Here is a 20,041-nt window from a genome sequence, read left to right on the forward strand (position 1 = left end):
CTGCAAAGGGACTTGAGAGTCCTTGTGCAGAACATCCTGAAGGTTAACTTGCAGGTTGAGTCAGTGGTGAGGAAGGCAAATGCCATGTTAGCATTCATTTCAAGAGGTCTATTACAAGAGCAGGGATGTGATGCTGAGGCTTTATAAGGCACTGGTGAGGCCTCACTTTGAGTTTTGTGAACTGTTTTGGTCCCCTCATCTTAGAAGAGATGTGCTGGCATAGGAGAAGGTCCAGAGGAGGTTCACAAGGATGATTCCGGGAATGGAAGGGTTATCATACGAGGAACGTTTGATGGCTCTGGGTCTGTACTCACTGGAATTCAGAATGATGAGGGGGAATCTCATTGAAACCTTTTGAATGTTGAAAGGCCTAGACAAAGTAGATGTGGAATGATTTAGTGTTGTGCAATGAACTGGATTTGATCGGGGGCCTCAAGGTAAAGGAGCCATTAGGAGGTAGTGACCATAATATGATAAGTTTTAATCTACAATTTGAGAGGGAGAAGGGAAACTCGGAAGTGTCAGTATTACATTGAATGAAGGGAACTACGGTGCTGTGAGGGAGGAGCTGGCCAAAGTTCAATGGAACAATACCCTAGCAGGGATGACAGTGGAACAGCAATGGCAAGTGTTTCTGGGAATAATGCGGAAGGTGCAGGATCAGTTCATTCCAAAGAGGAAGAAAGATCCTAAGGGGAGTAAGGGGAGGCCGTGGCTGAGAAGGGAAGTAATGGACAGCATAAAAATAAAAGAGAAAACATAGCAAAGACGAGTGGGAAGCCGGAGGATTGGGAAACTTTTAAAGAGCAACAGAAGGTAACTAAAAAGGCAATACGGGGAGAAAAAATGAGGTACAAAGGTAAACTAGCCAAGAATATAAAGGAGGATAGTAAAAGCTTCTTTAGGTATGTGAAAAGGAAAAAAATAGTTAAGACCAAAATTGGGCCCTTGAAGACAGAAGCGGGTGAATTTATTGTGGGGAACAAGGAAATGGCAGACGAGTTGAACAGGTAATTTGGATCTGTCTTCACTAGGGAAGACACAAACAATCTCCCAGATATAATAGTGGCCAAAGGACCCAGGGTAATGGATGAGCTGAAGGAAATTTATATTAGGCAGGAAATGGTGTTGGATAGACTGTTGGGGCTGAAGACTGATAAATCCCCGGGACCTGATGGTCTGCATCCCAGGGTACTTGAGGAGGTGGCTTTAGAAATCGTGGACGCATTGGTAATCATTTTCCAATGTTCTATAGATTCAGGATCAGTTCCTGTGGATTGGAGGGTGGCTAATGTTGTCCCTCTCTTCAAGAAGGGAGGAAGAGAGAAAACAGGGAATTATAGACCGGTTAGCCTGACATCGGTGGTGGGAAAGATGCTGGAGTCAATTATAAAAGATGAAATTACGACACATCTGGATAGCAGTAACAGGATTGGTCCGAGTCAGCATGGGTTTACGAAGAGGAAATCGTGCTTGACTAATCTTCTGGAATTTTTTGAGGATGTAACTATGAAAATGGACAAGGGAGAGCCAGTGGATGTAGTGTACCTGGACTTTCAAAAAGCCTTTGATAAAGTCAAAAGTATATATAGATAGGAGTATAGATAGGAGTATAAAAGTATAAATAGGAGATTAGTGGGCAAAATTAGGGCACATGGTATTGGGGGCAGAGTACTGACATGGATTGAAAATTGGCTGGCTGACAGAAAACAAAGAGTAGCGATTAACGACTCCCTTTCAGAATGGCAGGCGGTGACCAGTGGGGTACCACAGGGTTCAGTGCTGGGACCGCAGCTGTTTACAATATATATTAATGATTTAGATGAGGGAATTAAAAGTAACATTAGCAAATTTGCCGATGACACAAAGCTGGGTGGCAGTGTGAAATGTGAAGAGGATGTTATGAGAATGCAGGGTGACTTGGACAGGCTGGGTGAGTGGGCAGATGCATGGCAGATGCAGTTTAATGTGGATAAGTGTGAGGTTATCCACTTTGGTGGTAAGAACATGAAGGTAGATTATTATCTAAATGGAATCAAGTTAGGAAAAGGGGGAGCACAACGAGATCTAGGTGTTCTTGTACATCAGTCGCTGAAAGCAAGCGTGCAAGTACAGCAGGCAGTGAAGAAAGCTAATGGCATGCTGGCCTTCATAACAAGGGGAATTGAGTATAGGAGCAAAGAAGTCCTTCTGCAGCTGTACAGGGCCCTGGTGAGACCACACCTGGAGTACTGTGTGCAGTTTTGGTCTCCAAATTTGAGGAAGGACATTCTTGCTATTGAGGGAGTGCAGCGTAGGTTCACAAGGTTAATTTCCGGGATGGCGGGACTGTCATATGTCGAAAGATTGGAGCGACTGGGCTTGTATACTCTGGAATTTAGAAGGCTGAGAGGGGATCTTATTGAAACATATAAGATTATTAAGGGATTGGACATGCTGGAGGCAGGAAGCATGTTCCCGCTGATGGGTGAGTCCAGAACCAGAGGCCACAGTTTAAGAATAAGGGGTAGGCCATTTAGAACGGAGTTGAGGAAAAACTTTTTCACCCAGAGAGTGGTGGATATATGGAATGCTCTGCCCCAGAAGGCTGTGGAGGCCAAGTCTCTGGATGCTTTCAAGAAAGAGATGGATAGAGCTCTTAAAGATAGTGGAATCAAAGGTTATGGGGATAAGACAGGAACTGGATACTGATTGTGGATGATTAGCCATGATCACAGTGAATGGCGGTGCTGGCTCGATGGGCAGAATGGCCTACTCCTGCACCTATTGTCCATTGTCTATTGAAAGGATGTTTCCCATGGTGGGAGAGTCTAGGACAAGAGGGCACAGCCTCAGGATAGAGGGGCATCCATTCAAAACGGTGATGGGGAGAAATTTATTTAGCCAGAGTTGGGTGAATTTGTGGAACTTGTTGCCACATGCAGCTGTGGAGGCCAGGTTGCTGGGTGTATTTAAGGCAGAGATTGATAGGTTCTTGATTGGGCATGGCATCAAAGGTTACGGGGAGAATGTCAGGAAATGGGGTTGAGGAGGGAAAAAAAATGATCAACCATGATTGAATGGTGAAGCAGACTCAATGGATCAAATGGCCTAATTCTGATCCTATGTCTTACGGTCTTATGGTATTTCCGCCTCCTATTGTACAAGAGAGAATGCACTCACATGCTCTCCACAAAGTCAACTGCATTTAATTTGCTCTTGCTAGGAGATGGCTTAGAGTCACCAAGCAGCTTCCCAACGATTGCAGGTTTCCACAGGATTCAAAGTGATAAATCAGCACACAAATCTCAGATGTCCATTTCAACACAGATATACTGTAACTATAAGTCAGTCTACTCCCTCAGTGTCTAGCTAGTGTCTATGCATGGGACAGAAGCTTGAGACCATGTACTGAAGGCCCACAGACAAGCCAAAAAATTCCCCCTAGACAAGTGGTAAAAAAGGTCAATAGAGGGAGCTTCCTTGCATCTTGTCCAAGCTAGTACAGAATGTATGAGTGGGATATTGGTAAGGAACTGCAGTAACCTTGAGCTTAGATGCTGAGGAGTCTAAGATCAGAATGTAATCATAGAATTGTCATTGAGCAGCTGTCAGCAAGGTCAGAACTTGGTGTACCCGGAAATCCTGAACTTGCTGGCACCCACAAAGGGAAATGCTAGCATTTCTATGTAGAACAGTTGGCATTTCCTTGTAAATTCCACCAAGTTAGTTTGCCTTAAAACATTACTGTGGTAGAAATTTGCCTCATTTCCTTACACTAAACAGGCTGGCACTGGTTTGTATGATTATCCAGACATTTGATTCTATTGACATCAGTGGAACTGAATTTTGGAAATGGAATATATTGTACAGCCACTCCTATATTCCTTATTTAGTGCAGGTGATTGTGGATGAATTTCTAATCCACTGACTCATACCTAAACTATTTTATTATTTCTTTTTAATCTGACATCTCACAAAGAAGGTTCTTCCCACAGTTTCCGATGGATCAAGGATTTTTTATTCTTTAGGACTTTAATTAATAGGGATTGCGGAAGAATTGCCTTTATGTCTCAATGCAGTTTATTTCCTGAATGAGTCAGGGCAGAATTTATTGTGCTGTGAGTAAAATAGATTCCCACCCTTCCTATAATCCAGTAAAATGACTGTACTTGCAGGCGTGGTTCTTGTGTAGAAAGTGCTTTGCAAGCTGCTCAACGAATTCAGAAAAATCAGAAAGCAGAACTTATATCAAGCATGTAGATTGGTTTGGAGTAATGATTACATTTGTTACATTGGATGTCTTTTGGTATTATACGCTTCATAATGATACTGTTTACAACTGCTAAGAAGCAAGTTCTTTCTGGAAGCAAATATAATATAACTGATTATGATAAATAAATTCATTGTTGACACAATAGATTCAGTTACTCACCAACACCTGAAAATTAACTTTGCATCCACACCAAATATGAATTAATTTGGCCTTTGGAATACATCAATAGTGATCAAAGACACTGCCAGTGCACCTTCATAAACTGGTCAAAGACACTGCCAGCGTACCTATAAACTGGTCAACACTGCCAGGGCACCTTTATAAACTGGTCAACAACACTGCCAGTGCACCTTTATAAACTAGTCAACACTGCCAGAGCACCTTTATAAACTAGTCAACAACACTGCCAGTGCACCTTTGTAAACTAGTCAACAACACTGCCAGAGCACCTTTATAAACTAGTCAACACTGCCAGAGCACCTTTATAAACTGGTCGACAACACTGCCAGTGCACCTTTGTAAACTGGTCAACAACACTGCCAGAGCACCTTTATAAACTAGTCAACACTGCCAGAGCACCTTTATAAACTAGTCAACAACACTGCCAGTGCACCTTTATAAACTAGTCAACACTGCCAGAGCACCTTTGTAAACTAGTCAACAACACTGCCAGAGCACCTTTGTAAACTAGTCAACACTGCCAGTGCACCTTTATAAACTAGTCAACACTGCCAGAGCACCTTTGTAAACTAGTCAACAACACTGCCAGAGCACCTTTGTAAACTAGTCAACACTGCCAGTGCACCTTTGTAAACTAGTCAACAACACTGCCAGGGCACCTTTATAAACTGATCAAAGACACTGCCAGTGTATGTTGCAACGAACGGGTGAACCCAAATGCAGGACACTGGCACAGAGATAGATTTGGGATGCAGACAGGGGCGTGAGCGTGGCTGGAGCTGAACGGCAAACAGGAGGATGAACGGAAAGGCAGGCGGTAGGCAATACTTCTCTTGACACGGAGAGACAGAGTTACACAGGCAAACCTCAGTACTGAGGTAAAACTTAGGATACACAATCCTAAGCGGCCGGGAACATGAATTACCACACTGGCTGAAACAATGACCTGGAGATGAGTGGATGCAAAGCCAGGGTATTTATGCTGCAGGTTTAGATGAGAATCAGGTGCTGCAATCAAGGAGCCCAGGAGAGCACGGCGAAAAGGGAATTAGGAGAGTATGAGGAATCAACGGTCGGGACCATGACAATACCTTCCCCCCCCCCCAACAGGAGTCTCCAGGCGAACCACCAGGCTTGCCCGGATTGTCGCGATGGAAATCTCGGATGACGGAGGGTCTAAGATGAAGAAGTGGGGGATCCAGGTGCGCACCTCAGGACCATATCCCTCCCAATCAACGAGGTACTGGAAACCCCTGCCTCGGCGGCGCATATGCAGTATTCGCCGGACGGTGTAAGCTGGGTGATTGTCGACGTCCCGGGCAGGCGGAGGATGTTCAGCAGGAGGGCACAAAGGGCTGACAGACACGGGTTTCAGTTGAAAGACGTGGAACGTGGGATGAATGTGCATGGATCTGGGCAGTTTGAATTTGACCACAGAGGGGTTGATGAGGCTCTCGATTTCGAATGGTCCGATGTAACGAGGGGTGAGTTTCTTGGTTTCGGTTTTAAGGGAGATTTCTCTTGAAGAGAGCCAAACCTTCTGACCAGGCTGATAGTTGGGCGCTGGAATTCGGTGGCGATTGGTGATCCTCCTGTTGCGGTCAGCGGAGCGGAGCAGGGCCGCGCATGCATCCTTCCAGACCTTGCGGCACTGACAGAGATGGGCCTGAACTGAAGGCACAGCGATGTCAGCTTTGTGGGCAGGAAACAGAGGGGGTTGATAGCCTAGGGAACATTCGAAAGGGGACATACCGGTGGTGGCGCTGGTCAGGGAGATGTGGGCATACTCAACCCAAGTGAGATGTGTGCTCCAGGATGACGGGTTACTGGTGGAAATGCAGTGCAGTGCTGCTTCCAAATCCTGATTTGCTCACTCCGTCTGATCGTTAGTCTGTGGATGGAAACCAGAAGACAGACTCACTGAAGCTCCGAGGGCTTGACAGAAGGATTTCCAGACTTGGGAGATGAACTGGGGGCCCCGGTCAGAATCAATGTCAGAGGGCATTCCATGAAGACAGAACACACGTTAGACAAGGAGGTCAGCTGTTTCACGGGCTGTAGGGAGTTTGGGGAGGGCTATGAAGTGCACGGCTTTAGAGAAACAGTCCATCACGGTGAGTACAGCAGTGTTACCATGTGAAGGGGGTAGACCAGTGACGAAATCAAGAGCAATGTGCAACCAAGGGTGGCCAGAGACAGGTAGGGGTCGAAGCCGCCCAGCAGGTGGTCGGTGGGAGGCTTTTCCGCGGGCACACACAGTACAAGCAGAGAGAAAGGAATGGGTGTCAGCATCCGGGTGGGCCACCAGAAATATCGCTTCAGAAGGGACAGGGTTTGTCCGATTCCAGGATGGAACGAGAAGTATGACCCCACTGGAGAACCTGAGAATGGACAGAGACAGGCATGAAGAGACAACTGGGGGGCCATCGCCTGGGTCGGGTTGAGTCCGTTGGGCCTCTTTGACTATCGATTTGATCTCCCAGGTGAGGGAAACCACAACACAGGATGGTGGAAGGATGGTATCAGGATTGGAAGGATGCTCCTCAGAGACATACTGACGAGAGAGAGCATCTGGCTTCCCGTTCTTGGAACCAGGATGGTAGGTGAGGGTGAAATTGAAGTGGCCAAAAAACAGTGCCCAACGGGCTTGGCAGGAGTTAAGGCGTTCAGCTGTCTGAATGTATGCCAGGTGAATGGGTGTTCTGCTTCCTCCAGCCAGTACCTCCACTCCTCCAAGGTGAGTTTGATGGCCAGCAACTCCCGGTTCCCAATGTTGTAGTTCTGTTCAGCGGGGGATAGACGGCAAGAGAAGGCGGCGCAGGGATGGAGCTGTTGGTCCGGGACGGAGTGTTGAGAGAGAACAGCCCCCAGCCCAGTGTCGGAGGCGTCGACTTCCACAATGAACTGGCGAGAGGTGTCAGGCTGGACCAGGATGGGAACGGAGGTGAAACGCCCCTTTAGCTCCGAGAAGGCTGAGTCTGCTTCAGGGGTCCAGTGGAAGGGGGTCGCAGGAGAGGTGAGCTGAGTAAGGGGTGCTGCCACCCAGCTGTAGACCCTGATGAAATGACGGTAAAAATTGGTGAATCCCAGAAATCGCTGGAATTGTTCAAACGCCATGAGTTTGGGCCACTCAATCACCGCCCGGATCTTTTCGGGATCTGTCCTCACCTGCCCACTCTCAATGACGTACCCCAGGAAAATGATGGAATGGGCATGGAATTCGCACTTCTCTGCCTTAACAAGTAGCTTGCTCTCCAAAAGCCTCTGAAGAACCTGGCAGACATGGTGGATGTGCTCCTGGAGGTTACGGGAGAAGATTAGGATATTGTCTGGATAAACAAAAACAAATTGGTTAATAAAGTCCCTAAGGACATCATTGACCAGAGCCTGGAACACCGCAGGAGCATTGATCAAGCCGAAAGGCATCACCAGGTATTCAAAATGACCGAGGGGGTGTTAAAAGCTGTCTTCCATTCATCTCCCTCCCGTATCCTGACCAGGTGATAGGCGTTCCGCAAGTCCAATTTAGAGAATACTGTGGCTCCGTGAAGGGGCTCGAATGCTGAATTGATCAGCGGCAGGGGATACTTATTCTTTATGGTAATGTTGTTCAGGCCGCGGCAGTTGATGCATGGGCATAGCAAGCCATCTTTCTTCCCCACAAAGAAAAAAACCAGCGCCTACAGGGGAAGATGAGGGTCAGATGATGCCAGCCGTGAGGGAGTCATTTACGTACGTCTCCATAGCTTCTCTTTCTGGATGGGACAGGTTGTACAGCCGACTGGTGGGTAGTGAGGCTCCGGGGAGAAGGTCAATCGTGCAATCGTAAAGGTGATGTGGAGGCAGAGAAAGTTGCTTACTTAACACCTCTCCAAGATCGTGATATTCTACGGGAACGGTGGACAAGTCAGGGGGCTCAGAGGTGGACGAGGTCGCAGTGACCTCCACTGGGGTAAGGGCTGATTGCAGGCAAGAGAATTGGCAGAACAAGGTGAGCTCCAGCTGACTGTCTTCCAGGCAGACCAGTCGATGTGGGCGTTAGGATGGCTAAGCCAAGGACGGCCAAGAACTAAAGGGGCTTGAGGAGAGGAAATTAGATTGAATTGTACCTGTTCCCAATGGTTTCCGGAGAGAAGGAGAAGCAGGTGTTCCGTGCAGTGTGTGACTCGTGCCAGGAGTCTACCGTCTAGTGCCTGGGCGTCCAGGAGGGTACACAGAGGCTCACGAGGAATACCAGCTTGGAGAGCTAGGTTTCCATCTATGAAATTTCCCTCTGTGCCGGAGTCCACTAGCGCTTGCAGAGGCAAAGACTGCTGGTTGTGACACAGAGTGGCTTGAAGCTGCATCCGGGGTCAAGGTACGGAAGGGAAGGTTGTCTGGCTCACCAGGGTCCCCCCCTGCTACTGGTGAGCCCTCCCCTTCTGGCCAAAGGGGACAAGTGGCAAGGAAGTGGCCAGACTGACTGCAATATAGACACTCACCCGCTCTCAATTTCCGGAAATGTTCAGCGGGAGAAAGGCAGGCCCGCCCCAGCTCTCCAACAGGACTGGAGAATACTCGAGGTGCAGAAGGGGCAGAGAGGCTTGTTCTGGCGGGGGGCGGTAAAGAGTGCCGAGAAGTGGCCAAAGGTGGTGGACGACCAGTTCTCTCTCTATGGTGCTCTCGGAGGTGATTGTCCAACCTGGTGGCTAGGGAGATCAGGGGATCCCAGGCTGTCAGTGTTGTCTCTTGCCGCCAATTCATATTTCACCAAGTCGCTGAGTCCACTCCGAAAAACCTCCTGGAGTGACTCTTCATTCCACCCTGAGTCGGCCGCTAACATCCAGAACTCCACAGAATATTCGGCAACACCGCGGGAGCCCTTGTGGAGAATGAGTAGATGCTTGGCGGCGTCTTTACCACGGATGGGATGATCGAAGATTTTTCTCATCTCTGTGATAAAACTGGCAAAAGAGGAGCAGGTATCAGGTTGGCTGTCCCAAACTGCTGTGGCCCACGCTAATGCGCTCCCCCACAGCAACCCCATGACATAAGCAATTTTAGACTTATCTGTGGAGTAAGTCGATGACTGCTGTTCAAACTACAGGGAGCACTGAAGGAGGAAACCCCAGCACTTCCCCAAATCTCCCATGTAGTCCTCTGGCTCTGGTACGTGAGGGTCTCTGGGCGAGGGTGTTGGTGATGCGTGGGGGGTTGCCGCTACAGGCGGTCTGGGCTGGCTAGGCTGGGTTCCAGGAGTGGGTCGAGTGATATGAGTGGAGACATGGTCCACCTGGTTACTGCTCTGCATGATGTGAGCAGACAGGGAACAGAGGTTCTCCATGACCACCCGGAGGAGTTGGTTTTTCTGTCCCAGTAGGGAACCCTGGCTGGTGAGGGCTTGTTGAAGGGTGTTTGTGTCCACTGGGTCCATGGTGGCCAGATTGTTCTGTTGCAACGAACAGGTGAACCCAAACACAGGGCACTGGCAGGGAGATAGAGTTGGGATGCAGACGAGGGCGTGAGCGTGGCTGGAGCTGAACGGCAAACAGGAGGATGGATGGAAAGGCAGGCGGCAGGCAAAACGTATCTTGACATGGAGAGACAGAGTTACACAGGCAAACCTCAGTACTAAAACAAAACTTAGAATACACAGTCCTAAGTGGCCGGGAATGTGAATTACCACACTGGCTGAAACAACGATCTGGCGATGAGTGGATGCAAAGCTGGGGTATTTATGCAGCAGGCTTAGATGAGAATCAGGTGTGCTGCCATCAAGGAGCCCAGGAGAATATGAGGAAAAGGGAATGAGGAGAATATGAGGAATCAACGGTCGGGTTCATGACAGTGTACCTTTATAAAATGGTCAACAACACTGCCCGTGTACCTTTATAAACTGGTCAACAACACTGCCCATGTACCTTTATAAAATGGTCAACAACATTGCCAGTGCACCTTTATAATTGTGCTTTGTATCGGACTTGAGAACTCTTGCAGCTTTGAGGAGAAAATCCGGCTGATCCTGGTGAGGGTTTTCACAGGCCTTCATGCATTACCACTATCCAATCCAAAGCTACAGGTACAAGTTGGTTACTGGTTTATAAAGTTTAAAGAGATAGAGTTGTATGCATTCTAAAGATCTTAGTATCCCACTGAGTGTATCTGTGTGTTGACCTGCACATTTTGCATCCTTTGCACAGGAAGAGACTAGCAGGCATATTCAAGGAAAGGATAAACATTACAGCATCTTTGCATACTCCTGGCGTTCTCTCTGTTGTTTAAAGTGGAGAACGGGTGTTTGGATGCTACTGAGAATTTACAGTCTGCTTTGGGAACACACAGAACCCTCCATAAAGAGGGGAAGGAGCATCTCACCTCACAAACCATTCACATACTTTCTTTACCAGGCATCTGGTGTCCCATCTGTGTAAGTCTGTGATTCCCACATTGGCCTCAGTGGCAACCTCAGAACCCACAAAACCAGGATGGAAGTGAGTCACCCTCATTCCTGTGGGACTGCCTTAATAGAGTGGTTTCCAAGCACAGTGTTATTTTGCGGGTGTACAGTATGTGAGCACTGGTGTTGTAGCCACAGAAGCATGCAGTTGGTATCCATGCTTCTGAAAATTACCTCAATATGTTCTAAAATGATCACATCAAGATCCTATGAACAGGGAAGTGCAGGCAAATGTTTGAGTTATTGACCTTAATTGAAAACAAAAAAATAATGTTTTTTTAAAACATCAAAGGCAACTACAAAAAGTATGTGACAACACTGAGCTGTGAGAGGCTGTGAAGTGGATCTGGGAGTTGTTAGGCAGCTAAAATTTTGTCTCCACCCAAAGCCTGCTCCATCTCGCCACCTCCATCCTGAAGGCTCAGCTCATCTGGTTCTACAGCTCCTGGAAGGGTATGCTCGGGCAGGTCAGCATCTGAGCAGCAGATCAGGTTCAGCACAACCCAATCGGTTCCACCACCTGCTACTGATGATCCAATATTAACATGTCTGCATCAGACTGAAACATTTACATCAGTGAATCATCAAAATATTCTCATGTTCACCATTTAATTAACTTACAATGAATTCCTTTGACCTTGCAAGTGAGCAATTTGTTTGCACAGCATTACATTCATTTTTACGCTCATACGCATAATGGCCCATAGATCACAGGCAATCTGCTGACTGAAACATGTTGCATTTTTTTAAATATTCCTGAGATGGTGGGTTTGTCCTCATGTTTTGGCTCCTTGGGCCATTTAATTGGATTGTGGTATTTCAGCATTGTTAGCCAAACAATAAAATTGAAAGAGTGCAGATAGAATGTTGCTAGGACTCGAGGACCTGAGATGTAGGAAAAGGTTATATGGGTTAGCACTTTATTCCCTAGACCATAATAGAATGAAGGGAGACTTGATAGTGGTATGTAAAATTATGAGGGGTAAGGATAGGGTAAATGCAAGCAGGCTTTTTCCACTGAGGTTGGGTGAGACTAGAACAGAGGTCATAAGTTAAGGGTGAAAGATGAAAAGTTTAAGGGGAACTTCTTCACTCAGAGGGTGGTGAGCGTGTGGAATGAGCTGCCAGCAAATGTGATGGATGCAGGTTCAATTTCAACATTCAAGAGAAATTTGATAGGTACATGGATGGGGGTGGGGGGCGGGTGTGGAGGGCTATGGTCTGGGTGCAGGTCGATGGGAGTAGGCAGATTAATAATTGAGCATGGACTAGATGGGCAGAAGGGTCTGTTTCTGTGCTGTAGTATTCTATGACTCCATGAGTCTAAACCACAGAGCAACTAATTACTGACTACAAGAGAAGGAAACCAGAGGTCCAGAACTAGTTGTCATCAGAGGATAGAAAGTGGAAAGGGCCAGAGACATTAAATTCTTCAGTGTTATCATTTCAGAGGATCTGTCCTGGGTCTCGCAGGTAAGTTTCATTACAAAGAAAACATGGCACCACCTCTACTTTCTTAAAAGTTTATGAAGATTCGGCATGCCATCTAAAACCTTGACAAACTTCTATAGATGTGCAGTGGAGAGTACATTGACTGGTTGCATCACTGCCCAGTATGGAAACAGCAGTGCCCTTGAATGGAAAATCCTACAAAAAGTAATGATGCAGCCCTGTCCATCATGGGTAAGGCCCTCTCTACCATTGAGCGCATCTATACAGAGAGCAGCCATCACCAAGGCCCCCCACCATCCACGTCATGCTCTCTTCTCACTGCTGCCGTAGGAAGAAGGAACAGGAGCCTCAGGACCACATCACCATATTCAAGAACAGTTATTACCCCTCATCCATCAGGCTCTTGAACCAACATCACTCACCCCATCACTGAACTGTTCTCACAACCCACAGACTCACTTTCAAGGACCCTTCATCTCATGTCCTCGATATTTATTGCTTATTTATTTATCTTTTTTTTTGTATTTGCACAGCTTGTAGCCTGCTGCATTTTGGTGATTGTTGGGTGCGGTCTTTTATTGATTCTATTGTATTTCTTTGTATTTACTATAAATGCCCACAAGAAAATGAATCTCCGGCTGTACATACACGTACACTGATAACGTATATATACTTTGATAACAACTTTACTTTGAACTTTGAACTGGTTTAACTTCTGTAACAGGAAGAGTTATAGACACAAAAATTATGAAGACGGATGGATTAATCAGAAAAAATACAGCACTGATTTGTTAAAGACAAATTGCATCTAATTAACGTAATTTATGATCAAGAGACGGAGAGGACTGAACTCTTTCAAAAGTGCCACTTTATAAGCTTGTTATCAGTGTTGAAGACCATGGAGTAAGAGCAGTTATTGCAACATGATTAGAAAATTGGCAAAATGACAGAAAAGAGTAGTAGCAGAAGTTTTCCTGAAGAGAGAGAGGTAAACAATAGAATTCCCAAGGGGCCAATACAAGGAAAATTGCTTTGCTTCAATGACCAACCAAGGCTGCTTGATAGGTACTAAATGAAATTTAATACTGACAATTTTAAAATATCCCATTTTGCTTGGAAGAATGAAAAGGGATGATGTATTTAATGAATGTACTGCTGGTGGCTGGTAAAAAGACCCTGACCAGGAAATGGTTATCACAGGAGAGCCCAACTTTAAGTGTATGGATGGAAATTACAATAGACATTTGCAAAATGGGGAAGATAACAGCATCTGTTAATCATAAGTCGGAACAATTTTATTCATACTGGAAAAAATGGTTTAACTACATGACACCTCATAGGCCTGATTTTATTTTCACAAGTCAATGAATATGTCGTAAAAAAAAGATCACTCCCTACTCTGTACATAGTTTTCTTCTTTCGATTGTTCTTTCTTTCCTATCCTTTCTTAAGTGTGTACCTCAGATAAATATTATATGGAGATTTGTGACAAATATGATTATATGATATATATGTACAGTATCTGAAATACATCGTATGAAAATGTTTGTTTGATAATGAAATTCAATAAAAAATAAATTACCAAAAAAAGAAAAGGGATGATGTAAGCTACAAGCATAATTCTAAAGGAGGGACTAAAATAGAAAGATCTGGGGCCACATGTACATACTGTCGGTCATTGAAAAAGCCTGTACAACATCCATATCAAGAGCAAAGTCCTAATGAACCTTTACCAAACATTATTTAACCAGCAGTGAAGAAATGCAGCAAATTTTGTGTGCCACAGATTACAAAATGTTGTGAAGGCTAAAAAAGAAGGCGCAAAAGATCTTTACCAAATTTTTTCCAGTGTTGAGGGATATGGAAGAGCTGGACAAACTGGGGTATTCTTCCTAGGATGGAGAAGATTGTGAGGATGTCTCTTAGAGGTATTTAAAGTCATGAAGACAATGGACAGAATAGGTAAAGAAAACTGTTTCCATTGTCAGAAGGGTCAAAAACCAGGGCATGTAAATTGAAGATGATTGCCCAAGAAAGCATAAGTGACTTAAGGAATTTTTATTTTGCATTTTGGAATATATTGCCAGGAATAGGAGAGGATGCAGGTTCAGTTGTAGACTAGTTCAAAAACTTAAAATGTTAATATTTGCAATTACGGCAAAGGAGTGAGACTCGCTAGATTGCATTTACAGAGATCCACTATGGTCTCAATGGGTAGAATAGTCCCATTCTATGCAGTAACTTCTCTGAGACTCTGTTTGGAAAATATTTACCATGCACTGCTGCTCCAATATAATTTCTCAACTCTGACATTCACTTTCACAGCTGCTGTGATGAACTTAAGTGGCATCTGGTAGGGGCCAGGAGAACTGTGGGGAACTGCCAACACAGCTTTCAATACGAACTGAGTTTAGATTAACTTTTCTGTATAGTACACTAATCCAGGACTGATCTAAAGCAAGCCAGTTCTAAGTCAATTCGATTTTATGTAACTAACTTACTTAAGTTGGCTTCATCCTATCTGATTGGAGTGTTTCATTAACGCAGTTTGTTTTGTAAGCCTAGAAAAAGCTATCCCACAATACAGCATTTATATACACCATGCAAAGCAATTTTGGAAAATGTGTTGCATGAATTTTGAAATTTTTTCTTTCCCTTCTAGGTTCTGATTCACTAATATATATCGAACTGTCTAGATATGCAACTCGTCATTAGCAGTGAGAGACATCATCTATACATCACCCCCAGAATTTTACACCAGGCATAGAAACATTGAAGAAACTTAGAAAAATAAGCCATTCCATCCTTCAAACTTGCTCTGCCACCCAAAGAATCGTGGCTGATCGTTAATCTCAATACAAAAGTCCTTCTCCCCCTGTACCACTTGCCTTTCATCTCCAGAAATTGATCTCTTTTTCAAAAACATTCAACAAATTAGTCTCCACATCTTGTGTGATGGAAACTCTACAGGTTCAGCAACCTTGGAGTGGAAAAGATTTTCTTCATCTCAGCCTAACCCTGGATCATGGGTGGCGTGGGCCTCTCCATACGGCAATCAGCTCACGTGAGGCTTGATTAGGTGTTACTCGAAACAGAGCTGTCAGGATTAGTTCTGGGAACTCAACCACAAATAAGCTTAAAAGCTGATTGCTAGCAATGAATGCCAACACCTTGCCCCATCATCACCTACTGTGCCTCCCAAACCCAAATGCAGCTCCATCCTGATTAAGACCTTGACCAGACCATCAACAGTAAGTTGCAGTCTGTAGCCTCATGCCTCGGATTTCTTTGACTCAGCCCTCAAGATCTCACTTGCCCAGGAGTAACTTGAGCCTTGCCTCAACCAGACCCTTCTACCCCAGGACCAACTCCCTCCCCATTCCTCTCACCCTCCACCAGCTTCTGACATGATAAAACGATGCACAAAGGAAAAACCTTTCAACAAACAAGGCCCAATCCAAACACACAGCATCTTTGGTTTCATGTACAGTGACTCCTTGAATAAAGGCCATTATGATTCAATATGTTTTTCCAGGGAACTAACAATGTAAAGGTCATTATCTCAGGCAATGACTCATCAATGTAAAAAAAGGCTCAAGATCAATTTGAAATATTTGTTTTAATGCTCAGACAATCTCTTATATGAATTTTGTATCAATAATGTGGTAGATTTGACCATTTTTTTAGCAGATACACTTTCATAGTTATGCAATACTCAACAATTAAAGACCTAAAGAACTTTAGTGAACCTCCTTGTCATACTTCCTTACCAGATCACAGAAGAAAAAAAAATCACTGCTATGTCGCCCATCTGTTAAGACCTAAAATTTCACAGAACAATCTGCATAAATAAACATAACGGTAATAGTTGTTATTTTCTTGTCCAATTGCGAATGCGATGAGAGAAACCAGGGAAGATGTTATTGTGTAAGTGTTACCCAAAATGAAGATGTTATAGAATGAGAGGCTTAACACCTCACAGTTATCTGGAAAACCTGAGAAACAGAGACAAAGGTTGAATGAGTCTGTTACCAAACACCCATAATTGCACAGGCATGCTGGTACAAACCTTCCATTTCACTTCAAATCTGCCAACCGGGCACGCACATTGTCAGACCCCCTCCTATCAAAACTCTGAGAACTGCCTCTCTAGGAGCTGTCATATTCATTCGTGATCACTACAGTAGGGAAGATGATCCAAACTAGAGTAAAGCAGGCAAGCATGGATGAGAAAAAGAAATTATTGTAGCTCATCAAGTTGTTTAGATGCTATTAAATCACCATCTGTTGCCCTCTAATCAAATCTTGCTGTGAAGCAGAACAATCCCATGCCAATTTCTTTTAATGTAATCTTTCTAACGGACTGAACTGTCTATCTGTGCCTAAGAAGGAATACTAATACTGTTATGAAATTATATGTACTTAGAACTGTATGTTTTTTTATGTTTTTACATGTCTGAGTGAAACTCCATTAATACAAATAACCATAAAGAACCAAAGAAATAGATTAAACTAATGTACACTTACCTTGGTACATAAAGCTTTGATGCTTTGTGTAAGGTTGGCTTCTAGCTTTCTAGGTCATGAAAACGTTTTGGAAAAATAAATACAAGTTTCCCTCATGCTCAGTACAGTCCTATATTGGACCTTTCATGTATCTTGGGCATGCCTCTGATGTTGAATAATTAAAGGTACAATGTTAACTGAGGATTTATGATTATTAGAACTAAGTTAATAAAATATATACTATAATATTTACGTAACCTACTTTAAGGTAGTACCGTAGCATAGCTGAACATTATTTGGGTCCAGTCTGAACTCTGTTGCTGTCCACATGGTGTTTACAATTTCTCCTTTTGACCAAGTGATCTGGTTTTCTCATTAAAACTATTGGCTAGCTTACCTTCACATTTCATCTTTTCTCTCCTTATTGATTTTTTAGTTGCCTTCTGCTGGTTTTTGAAAGCTTCCCAATTCTCTAGATTCCCATTAATTTTTGCTATATTATATGCCCTCTCTTTTGTTTTTATGCTATTACTGGTAACTGATAATTACAACTCCATTATCATCCCACCATTCTGAATTGCACAGTGCTTTAATTTTAGCATTCAGTTACATTGAGCATCAGTGCATTTATTTTGAATTCGTTCTATACTGGAGTAAATTTATCAATCAAGAATTGATTTACAATTTTTAATGAATAGGTGATACAATAACCAGAACTGATAAAAAGAATGGATTACACAAAATATGCTACATGAGGAGCTATTAGAGAACAAATAAAGCTCCATAACACAGAGTCGTACAGCACAGGAATAAGTCCGTAGGTTTACTGAATCTCTGTCAACTATGAAGCACCCATTCACTCTAATCCTATTTTATTCCTCCCAGGTCTCCTCAACACCCACCTCCCACAAATGCTACCATTCATTACTCACTATGGGGAATTGCAGTAACAACAGCTAATTAAACTACCAAGCTGCAAGACAGAAAAATCCCAGATAGTGTTGAGAAAGCAGGGAGTCTGCTGAAGGATTTGGACAGATTAGGAGAAAGAGCAAAGAAATGGCAGATGGAATAGAGTGTAGGGAAGTGTATGGCCATACTTCAGCAGAAGGAGTAAAGGTATGAACTATTTCTAAATGGAGAGAAAATTCAGAAATCAGAGCTGAAAAGAAACTTGGAGTCATTGTGCAGGATTCCCTAAAGTTTGACATGTAGGTTGAGTTGGTGGTGAGGAAGGCAAATATAATATTTGGATTTATTTCAAGAGGATTAGAATATAAAAGCAAGGATGTAATGCTGAGGCTTTATAAGGCTTTAAATCAGACTGCAATTGGAGTATTGTGAGCAGTTGTGACTCCCACCCCCCTCAAATCTAAAAAAGAAATTCACAAACAAGAGAAAATCTGCAGATGCTGGAAATCTAAGCAACACACACATAATTCTGGAGAAACTCAGCCGGCCTGGCACCATCTATGGGAAAGAGGACAGTCGATGTTTTGGGCCGAAATCCTTCGGCAGGAAACATCGACTGTACTCTTTTTCACAGATGCTGCCTGGCCTGCTGAGTTCCTCCAGTAATTTTTTTGTCTTTTGTGTGTGTTGCTAAGAAAGAATATGCAAGCATTAGAGAGGATCTATAGGAGGTTGACAAGATTGATCCCAGGAAGGTAAGTTAATGGTTGAGGAGTGTTTGATGGTTCTGGGCCTGTACTTACTGAAGTTTAGAAGTCTGGTGGGGGGTATTTTGCAAACGAAATCCCATTGAAACCTACTGCATATTGGAAGGCCTAAATAGAGTGGTAGTGAAGAGTCACAAACAAGAGAAAATCTGCAGATGCTGGAAATCCGAGCAACACACACAAAATGCTGGAGGAGCCCAGCAGGCTAGAAAGCATCTATAGAAAAAAGTACAGTCGACATTTCGGGCTGAAACCTTTCAGCAGGACACAAAGACGTTATGGGCCAAAACCACTCAGCAGGACACAGGGTTTCGGCCCGAAATGTCGACTGTACTTTTTTCCACCGATGCCGTCTGGCCTTCTGATTTCCTCCAGCATTTTGTGTGTGTTGGCAGTGAAGAAGCTACTTTCAATGGTGAGAAAATCTGCAACCAGAGAGAGCAGCCTCAGAATGGAAGGATGTCCCTTTAGAAATGAAAGGAGGAGGAATTTCTTCAGCTGAGGGTGGTGAATCTGTGGAATTCATTGCCACAGCCAGCTGTGGAGGCTGAGTAATTGGGTATATTTAAAGCTGAGGTTGATAGGTTCTTGATTAGTAAGGAGAAAGGTTACAGGGAGAAAGTAGGAGAATGGGATTGAGATGGAAAATAAATCGGCCATGATAGAATGGCAGAGCAGACTCTGTGGGCTGATAGGTCTAAATCTGCTCCTATGCTGCCTGGTTTTATGGTAATAGTCCACTGGACACTGATATTAACTTGTGCTAAATTTAGAGGAAGTTACCCTTTGGACCCAGCTGGTGGTGTAGTGGCATCAGCGTCAGACTTCGGGACGAAAGGTCCCGGGTTCGAATCCAGCCAGCCGTCTCCCCTGCATGCTTTCCACCCGTGCTGGGTTACGAGCTGGTGATTTCTTTGGAGGCTCACCCGGCAGAAGGCAATGGCAAACCACTGCTGTAACTTGCCTCGTACGCGATTCCCCACTACGTCAGAGAGGCGTGGAGGGAAATCGTCCGCTAACCAGAGAAACTCCGGATGCAGCGTACCTTTCCTTTACCCTTTGGAAGGAATAAAGATGTAGAAATTCAGAAGTCAGGGGTGCAAAGGATGGTGAGGGACGTAGTGTAGGATTCCCTGGAGGTTAACTTGCAGATTGAGTTCAGTGGCAAAGAAGGCAAATGCATTCATTTTGAGTGGAATAGAATATAAAGGCAAGGATGTAATGCAGAAACTTTATAAAGCATTGCTCAGATCACATTTAGAAAATGGCAACCAATTTTGGGCCACTTATCTAAGAAAGGTTTTGCTAGCATTGGGCAGGGTCCAGAGAAGGTTCACGAGAAGTATACTGGGATTGAAAGGGTTAATATAAAGGAGCATTTGATGGATCTGGACCAGTACTGGCTGGAGTTTAGAAAAAATGAGGGAGGATCTAATTGAAAACTATCAAATGAAAGACCTAGGTACAGTCAACATGGAGAGGATGTGTCCTAATTTTGGGAAGTCTAAGACCAGAGGGCACAGCCTCAGAATG

This window comes from Mobula hypostoma, chromosome 6 (genome assembly GCF_963921235.1).
Source record: "Mobula hypostoma chromosome 6, sMobHyp1.1, whole genome shotgun sequence".
Classification (NCBI taxonomy): domain Eukaryota; kingdom Metazoa; phylum Chordata; class Chondrichthyes; order Myliobatiformes; family Myliobatidae; genus Mobula; species Mobula hypostoma.